A 9,601-nucleotide genomic window follows, 5' to 3' on the forward strand; every position below is an offset into this window, starting at 1 on the left:
TCTCAAACTTCGAGATAAAAAAAAAAAAAACCGTCTACCAGGTAGCCAACGGTAAACGGTACAAGTATCGTACGGGCGAAAACGAGCGTTACCGTGCTCGTTTTCGAGTTATTGACGAAAAACAGCCTGGAGCGATCGGTCCGGCGGTCGACGCGCGAAAGTTTCTAAGTCCGCTCTGCTCCGAATCATCGCTCCGGCGTCAAAAATCGTCGTAGGACAAAAAATCGCCACCCTATCTTGCAGGAAAAAATCCGGGGAACACGATGGCGTCGTCAAAAGTGCAGGTCGTCGAGCTCGTTTTCGAGAAAAAAAAAAAAAAATTCTCAAAATTCGACAAAAAAATAAAACGATCAGTGGACCGTGTAGAGAATATAAAACTGCATAAGAATCGTATAGACCAAAATTGGCGTTCACGTGCTCGTTTTTGAGAAAAAAGTTAAAAAAGCTCTCAAAATTCGAGATAAAAAAAAAAAAAACCATCTACCAGGTAGCCAACGGTAAACGGTACAAGTATCGTACGGGCGAAAACGAGCGTTACCGTGCTCGTTTTCGAGTTATTGACGAAAAACAGCCTGGAGCGATCGGTCCGGCGGTCGACGCGCGAAAGTTTCTAAGTCCGCTCTGCTCCGAAACACCGCTCCGGCGTCAAAAATCGTCGTAGGACAAAAAATAGACACGCTATCTTGCAGGAAAAAATCCGGGGAACACGATGGCGTCGTCAAAAGTGCAGGTCGTCGAGCTAGTTTTCGAGAAAAAAAAAAAAAAATTCTCAAAACTCGACAAAAAAATAAAACGATCAGTGGACCGTGTAGAGAATCTAAAACTGCATAAGAATCGTATAGACCAAAATTGGCGTTCACGTGCTCGTTTTTGAGAAAAAAGTTAAAAAAGCTCTCAAAATTCGAGATAAAAAAAAAAAAACCATCTACCAGGTAGCCAACGGTAAACGGTACAAGTATCGTACGGGCGAAAACGAGCGTTACCGTGCTCGTTTTCGAGTTATTGACGAAAAACAGCCTGGAGCGATCGGTCCGGCGGTCGACGCGCGAAAGTTTCTAAGTCCGCTTTGCTCCGAAACACCGCTCCGGCGTCAAAAATCGTCGTAGGACAAAAAATAGACACGCTATCTTGCAGGAAAAAATCCGGGGAACACGATGGCGTCGTCAAAAGTGCAGGTCGTCGAGCTCGTTTTCGAGAAAAAAAAAAAAAAATTCTCAAAATTCGACAAAAAAATAAAACGATCAGTGGACCGTGTAGAGAATATAAAACTGCATAAGAATCGTATAGACGAAAATTGGCGTTCACGTGCTCGTTTTTGTGGAAAAAATTAAAAAAGCTCTCAAACTTCGAGATAAAAAAAAAAAAAACCGTCTACCAGGTAGCCAACGGTAAACGGTACAAGTATCGTACGGGCGAAAACGAGCGTTACCGTGCTCGTTTTCGAGTTATTGACGAAAAACAGCCTGGAGCGATCGGTCCGGCGGTCGACGCGCGAAAGTTTCTAAGTCCGCTCTGCTCCGAATCATCGCTCCGGCGTCAAAAATCGTCGTAGGACAAAAAATCGCCACCCTATCTTGCAGGAAAAAATCCGGGGAACACGATGGCGTCGTCAAAAGTGCAGGTCGTCGAGCTCGTTTTCGAGAAAAAAAAAAAAAAATTCTCAAAATTCGACAAAAAAATAAAACGATCAGTGGACCGTGTAGAGAATATAAAACTGCATAAGAATCGTATAGACCAAAATTGGCGTTCACGTGCTCGTTTTTGAGAAAAAAGTTAAAAAAGCTCTCAAAATTCGAGATAAAAAAAAAAAAAACCATCTACCAGGTAGCCAACGGTAAACGGTACAAGTATCGTACGGGCGAAAACGAGCGTTACCGTGCTCGTTTTCGAGTTATTGACGAAAAACAGCCTGGAGCGATCGGTCCGGCGGTCGACGCGCGAAAGTTTCTAAGTCCGCTCTGCTCCGAAACACCGCTCCGGCGTCAAAAATCGTCGTAGGACAAAAAATAGACACGCTATCTTGCAGGAAAAAATCCGGGGAACACGATGGCGTCGTCAAAAGTGCAGGTCGTCGAGCTCGTTTTCGAGAAAAAAAAAACAAAATTCTCAAAATTCGACAAAAAAATAAAACGATCAGTGGACCGTGTAGAGAATATAAAACTGCATAAGAATCGTATAGACGAAAATTGGCGTTCACGTGCTCGTTTTTGTGGAAAAAATTAAAAAAGCTCTCAAACTTCGAGATAAAAAAAAAAAAAACCGTCTACCAGGTAGCCAACGGTAAACGGTACAAGTATCGTACGGGCGAAAACGAGCGTTACCGTGCTCGTTTTCGAGTTATTGACGAAAAACAGCCTGGAGCGATCGGTCCGGCGGTCGACGCGCGAAAGTTTCTAAGTCCGCTCTGCTCCGAAACACCGCTCCGGCGTCAAAAATCGTCGTAGGACAAAAAATCGCCACCCTATCTTGCAGGAAAAAATCCGGGGAACACGATGGCGTCGTCAAAAGTGCAGGTCGTCGAGCTAGTTTTCGAGAAAAAAAAAAAAAAATTCTCAAAACTCGACAAAAAAATAAAACGATCAGTGGACCGTGTAGAGAATCTAAAACTGCATAAGAATCGTATAGACCAAAATTGGCGTTCACGTGCTCGTTTTTGAGAAAAAAGTTAAAAAAGCTCTCAAAATTCGAGATAAAAAAAAAAAAAACCATCTACCAGGTAGCCAACGGTAAACGGTACAAGTATCGTACGGGCGAAAACGAGCGTTACCGTGCTCGTTTTCGAGTTATTGACGAAAAACAGCCTGGAGCGATCGGTCCGGCGGTCGACGCGCGAAAGTTTCTAAGTCCGCTCTGCTCCGAAACACCGCTCCGGCGTCAAAAATCGTCGTAGGACAAAAAATAGACACGCTATCTTGCAGGAAAAAATCCGGGGAACACGATGGCGTCGTCAAAAGTGCAGGTCGTCGAGCTCGTTTTCGAGAAAAAAAAAAAAAAATTCTCAAAATTCGACAAAAAAATAAAACGATCAGTGGACCGTGTAGAGAATATAAAACTGCATAAGAATCGTATAGACGAAAATTGGCGTTCACGTGCTCGTTTTTGTGGAAAAAATTAAAAAAGCTCTCAAACTTCGAGATAAAAAAAAAAAAAACCGTCTACCAGGTAGCCAACGGTAAACGGTACAAGTATCGTACGGGCGAAAACGAGCGTTACCGTGCTCGTTTTCGAGTTATTGACGAAAAACAGCCTGGAGCGATCGGTCCGGCGGTCGACGCGCGAAAGTTTCTAAGTCCGCTCTGCTCCGAATCATCGCTCCGGCGTCAAAAATCGTCGTAGGACAAAAAATCGCCACCCTATCTTGCAGGAAAAAATCCGGGGAACACGATGGCGTCGTCAAAAGTGCAGGTCGTCGAGCTCGTTTTCGAGAAAAAAAAAAAAAAATTCTCAAAATTCGACAAAAAAATAAAACGATCAGTGGACCGTGTAGAGAATATAAAACTGCATAAGAATCGTATAGACCAAAATTGGCGTTCACGTGCTCGTTTTTGAGAAAAAAGTTAAAAAAGCTCTCAAAATTCGAGATAAAAAAAAAAAAAACCATCTACCAGGTAGCCAACGGTAAACGGTACAAGTATCGTACGGGCGAAAACGAGCGTTACCGTGCTCGTTTTCGAGTTATTGACGAAAAACAGCCTGGAGCGATCGGTCCGGCGGTCGACGCGCGAAAGTTTCTAAGTCCGCTCTGCTCCGAAACACCGCTCCGGCGTCAAAAATCGTCGTAGGACAAAAAATAGACACGCTATCTTGCAGGAAAAAATCCGGGGAACACGATGGCGTCGTCAAAAGTGCAGGTCGTCGAGCTCGTTTTCGAGAAAAAAAAAAAAAAATTCTCAAAATTCGACAAAAAAATAAAACGATCAGTGGACCGTGTAGAGAATATAAAACTGCATAAGAATCGTATAGACGAAAATTGGCGTTCACGTGCTCGTTTTTGTGGAAAAAATTAAAAAAGCTCTCAAAATTCGAGATAAAAAAAAAAAAAACCATCTACCAGGTAGCCAACGGTAAACGGTACAAGTATCGTACGGGCGAAAACGAGCGTTACCGTGCTCGTTTTCGAGTTATTGACGAAAAACAGCCTGGAGCGATCGGTCCGGCGGTCGACGCGCGAAAGTTTCTAAGTCCGCTCTGCTCCGAAACACCGCTCCGGCGTCAAAAATCGTCGTAGGACAAAAAATAGACACGCTATCTTGCAGGAAAAAATCCGGGGAACACGATGGCGTCGTCAAAAGTGCAGGTCGTCGAGCTCGTTTTCGAGAAAAAAAAAACAAAATTCTCAAAATTCGACAAAAAAATAAAACGATCAGTGGACCGTGTAGAGAATATAAAACTGCATAAGAATCGTATAGACGAAAATTGGCGTTCACGTGCTCGTTTTTGTGGAAAAAATTAAAAAAGCTCTCAAACTTCGAGATAAAAAAAAAAAAAACCGTCTACCAGGTAGCCAACGGTAAACGGTACAAGTATCGTACGGGCGAAAACGAGCGTTACCGTGCTCGTTTTCGAGTTATTGACGAAAAACAGCCTGGAGCGATCGGTCCGGCGGTCGACGCGCGAAAGTTTCTAAGTCCGCTCTGCTCCGAAACACCGCTCCGGCGTCAAAAATCGTCGTAGGACAAAAAATCGCCACCCTATCTTGCAGGAAAAAATCCGGGGAACACGATGGCGTCGTCAAAAGTGCAGGTCGTCGAGCTAGTTTTCGAGAAAAAAAAAAAAAAATTCTCAAAACTCGACAAAAAAATAAAACGATCAGTGGACCGTGTAGAGAATCTAAAACTGCATAAGAATCGTATAGACCAAAATTGGCGTTCACGTGCTCGTTTTTGAGAAAAAAGTTAAAAAAGCTCTCAAAATTCGAGATAAAAAAAAAAAAAACCATCTACCAGGTAGCCAACGGTAAACGGTACAAGTATCGTACGGGCGAAAACGAGCGTTACCGTGCTCGTTTTCGAGTTATTGACGAAAAACAGCCTGGAGCGATCGGTCCGGCGGTCGACGCGCGAAAGTTTCTAAGTCCGCTCTGCTCCGAAACACCGCTCCGGCGTCAAAAATCGTCGTAGGACAAAAAATAGACACGCTATCTTGCAGGAAAAAATCCGGGGAACACGATGGCGTCGTCAAAAGTGCAGGTCGTCGAGCTCGTTTTCGAGAAAAAAAAAAAAAAATTCTCAAAATTCGACAAAAAAATAAAACGATCAGTGGACCGTGTAGAGAATATAAAACTGCATAAGAATCGTATAGACGAAAATTGGCGTTCACGTGCTCGTTTTTGTGGAAAAAATTAAAAAAGCTCTCAAACTTCGAGATAAAAAAAAAAAAAACCGTCTACCAGGTAGCCAACGGTAAACGGTACAAGTATCGTACGGGCGAAAACGAGCGTTACCGTGCTCGTTTTCGAGTTATTGACGAAAAACAGCCTGGAGCGATCGGTCCGGCGGTCGACGCGCGAAAGTTTCTAAGTCCGCTCTGCTCCGAATCATCGCTCCGGCGTCAAAAATCGTCGTAGGACAAAAAATCGCCACCCTATCTTGCAGGAAAAAATCCGGGGAACACGATGGCGTCGTCAAAAGTGCAGGTCGTCGAGCTCGTTTTCGAGAAAAAAAAAAAAAAATTCTCAAAATTCGACAAAAAAATAAAACGATCAGTGGACCGTGTAGAGAATATAAAACTGCATAAGAATCGTATAGACGAAAATTGGCGTTCACGTGCTCGTTTTTGTGGAAAAAATTAAAAAAGCTCTCAAACTTCGAGATAAAAAAAAAAAAAACCGTCTACCAGGTAGCCAACGGTAAACGGTACAAGTATCGTACGGGCGAAAACGAGCGTTACCGTGCTCGTTTTCGAGTTATTGACGAAAAACAGCCTGGAGCGATCGGTCCGGCGGTCGACGCGCGAAAGTTTCTAAGTCCGCTCTGCTCCGAATCATCGCTCCGGCGTCAAAAATCGTCGTAGGACAAAAAATCGCCACCCTATCTTGCAGGAAAAAATCCGGGGAACACGATGGCGTCGTCAAAAGTGCAGGTCGTCGAGCTCGTTTTCGAGAAAAAAAAAAAAAAATTCTCAAAATTCGACAAAAAAATAAAACGATCAGTGGACCGTGTAGAGAATCTAAAACTGCATAAGAATCGTATAGACCAAAATTGGCGTTCACGTGCTCGTTTTTGAGAAAAAAGTTAAAAAAGCTCTCAAAATTCGAGATAAAAAAAAAAAAAACCATCTACCAGGTAGCCAACGGTAAACGGTACAAGTATCGTACGGGCGAAAACGAGCGTTACCGTGCTCGTTTTCGAGTTATTGACGAAAAACAGCCTGGAGCGATCGGTCCGGCGGTCGACGCGCGAAAGTTTCTAAGTCCGCTCTGCTCCGAAACACCGCTCCGGCGTCAAAAATCGTCGTAGGACAAAAAATAGACACGCTATCTTGCAGGAAAAAATCCGGGGAACACGATGGCGTCGTCAAAAGTGCAGGTCGTCGAGCTCGTTTTCGAGAAAAAAAAAAAAAAATTCTCAAAATTCGACAAAAAAATAAAACGATCAGTGGACCGTGTAGAGAATATAAAACTGCATAAGAATCGTATAGACGAAAATTGGCGTTCACGTGCTCGTTTTTGTGGAAAAAATTAAAAAAGCTCTCAAAATTCGAGATAAAAAAAAAAAAAACCATCTACCAGGTAGCCATCGGTAAACGGTACAAGTATCGTACGGGCGAAAACGAGCGTTACCGTGCTCGTTTTCGAGTTATTGACGAAAAACAGCCTGGAGCGATCGGTCCGGCGGTCGACGCGCGAAAGTTTCTAAGTCCGCTCTGCTCCGAAACACCGCTCCGGCGTCAAAAATCGTCGTAGGACAAAAAATAGACACGCTATCTTGCAGGAAAAAATCCGGGGAACACGATGGCGTCGTCAAAAGTGCAGGTCGTCGAGCTCGTTTTCGAGAAAAAAAAAAAAAAATTCTCAAAATTCGACAAAAAAATAAAACGATCAGTGGACCGTGTAGAGAATCTAAAACTGCATAAGAATCGTATAGACGAAAATTGGCCTTAACGTGCTGGTTTTCGAGTTATTGACGATAAGCCGGTATATATATGTCCGAGATAAAAAAAAAGATAGGGACAGTGGGAATCTCCTATACTATCACGGGCGTGTATTCTCCTACTAGTTTGATGGTTGCTGTTGCATAAACCACCGACTGTTTGGCCCGCCGTTTAACCGCGCAGTTTAAAATTGCAACACAATGTTGGTGTCGCTCCGGATCGAAAAAATGGAAAAACGACATACTTTACGCATAGGGGCGGCTGATCTTAACATATTTTGTCAATGTCATCTTCCCAGTGACCCTAGGAAGGAGTTTGCCGTTGCACGTTTTCCTATTAAAAAGTAATTAGTGTACAAAAATTTTCGTGAAGCAAAAAACAAGAATATGAAAGTACGTTCCATGAGCATTACGGTGAATAAAACAGAAATTAAAAATTCCCGAGGGGTTGAACAGCATCATATTGAATTCGTTTTGCTGACTGGGGTCTGCGCCCCCCAGACCCCCGCTACACTAGCCCAGACCAAACCCACTTTGTAATAGTGGTATCATATTAAATTGAACAGCATCGTACTTAATTCGTTTTGCTGAATGGGGGGCTGCGCCCCCCAAACCCCCGCTACACTAGCCCAGACCTAACCCATTTTGTAATAGCGGTATCAAATTAAATTGAACAGCATCGTACTAAATTCGTTTTGCTGACTGGGGGGCTGCGCCCCCCAGACCCCCGCAACACTAGCCCGGACCTAACCCACTTTGTAATAGCGGTATCATATTAAATTGAACAGCATCGTACTAAATTCGTTTTGCTGAATGGGGGGCTGCGCCCCCCAAACCCCCGCTACACTAGCCCAGACCTAACCCATTTTGTAATAGCGGTATCAAATTAAATTGAACAGCATCATATTGAATTCGTTTTGCTGACTGGGGTCTGCGCCCCCCAGACCCCCGCTACAATAGCCCAGACCTAACCCACTTTGTAATAGTGGTATCATATTAAATTGAACAGCATCGTACTTAATTCGTTTTGCTGAATGGGGGGCTGCGCCCCCCAAACCCCCGCTACACTAGCCCAGACCTAACCCATTTTGTAATAGCGGTATCAAATTAAATTGAACAGCATCGTACTAAATTCGTTTTGCTGACAGGGGTCTGCGCCCCCCAGACCCCCGCTACACTAGCCCAGACCTAACCCCCTTTGTAATAGCGGTATCATATTAAATTGAACAGCATCATATTGAATTCGTTTTGCTGACTGGGGTCTGCGCGCCCCAGACCCCCGCAACACTAGCCCGGACCTAACCCACTTTGTAATAGCGGTATCACATTAAATTGAACAGCATCGTACTAAATTCGTTTTGCTGAATGGGGGGCTGCGCCCCCCAAACCCCCGCTACACTAGCCCAGACCTAACCCATTTTGTAATAGCGGTATCAAACTAAATTGAACAGCATCATATTGAATTCGTTTTGCTGACTGGGGTCTGCGCCCCCCCGACCCCCGCTACAATAGCCCAGACCTAACCCACTTTGTAATAGTGGTATCATATTAAATTGAACAGCATCGTACTTAATTCGTTTTGCTGAATGGGGGGCTGCGCCCCCCAAACCCCCGCTACACTAGCCCAGACCTAACCCATTTTGTAATAGCGGTATCAAATTAAATTGAACAGCATCGTACTAAATTCGTTTTGCTGACAGGGGTCTGCGCCCCCCAGACCCCCGCTACACTAGCCCAGACCTAACCCCCTTTGTAATAGCGGTATCATATTAAATTGAACAGCATCATATTGAATTCGTTTTGCTGACTGGGGTCTGCGCGCCCCAGACCCCCGCAACACTAGCCCGGACCTAACCCACTTTGTAATAGCGGTATCATATTAATTTGAACAGCATCGTACTAAATTCGTTTTGCTGAATGGGGGGCTGCGCCCCCCAAACCCCCGCTACACTAGCCCAGACCTAACCCATTTTGTAATAGCGGTATCAAATTAAATTGAACAGCATCATATTGAATTCGTTTTGCTGACTGGGGTCTGCGCCCCCCAGACCCCCGCTATACTAGCCCAGACCTAACCCACTTTGTAATAGTGGTATCATATTAAATTGAACAGCATCGTACATAATTCGTTTTGCTGAATGGGGGGCTGCGCCCCCCAAACCCCCGCTACACTAGCCCAGACCTAACCCATTTTGTAATAGCTGTATCAAATTAAATTGAACAGCATCATATTGAATTCGTTTTGCTGACAGGGGTCTGCGCCCCCCAGACCCCCGCTACACTAGCCCAGACCTAACCCACTTTGTAATAGTGGTATCATATTAAATTGAACAGCATCGTACATAATTCGTTTTGCTGAATGGGGGGCTGCGCCCCCCAAACCCCCGCTACACTAGCCCAGACCTAACCCATTTTGTAATAGCGGTATCAAATTAAATTGAACAGCATCATATTGAATTCGTTTTGCTGACTGGGGTCTGCGCCCCCCAAACCCCCGCTACACTAGCCCA

Source organism: Colletes latitarsis, unplaced genomic scaffold (genome assembly GCF_051014445.1).
Source record: "Colletes latitarsis isolate SP2378_abdomen unplaced genomic scaffold, iyColLati1 scaffold0051, whole genome shotgun sequence".
In the NCBI taxonomy this organism is placed as follows: Eukaryota; Metazoa; Arthropoda; class Insecta; order Hymenoptera; family Colletidae; genus Colletes; species Colletes latitarsis.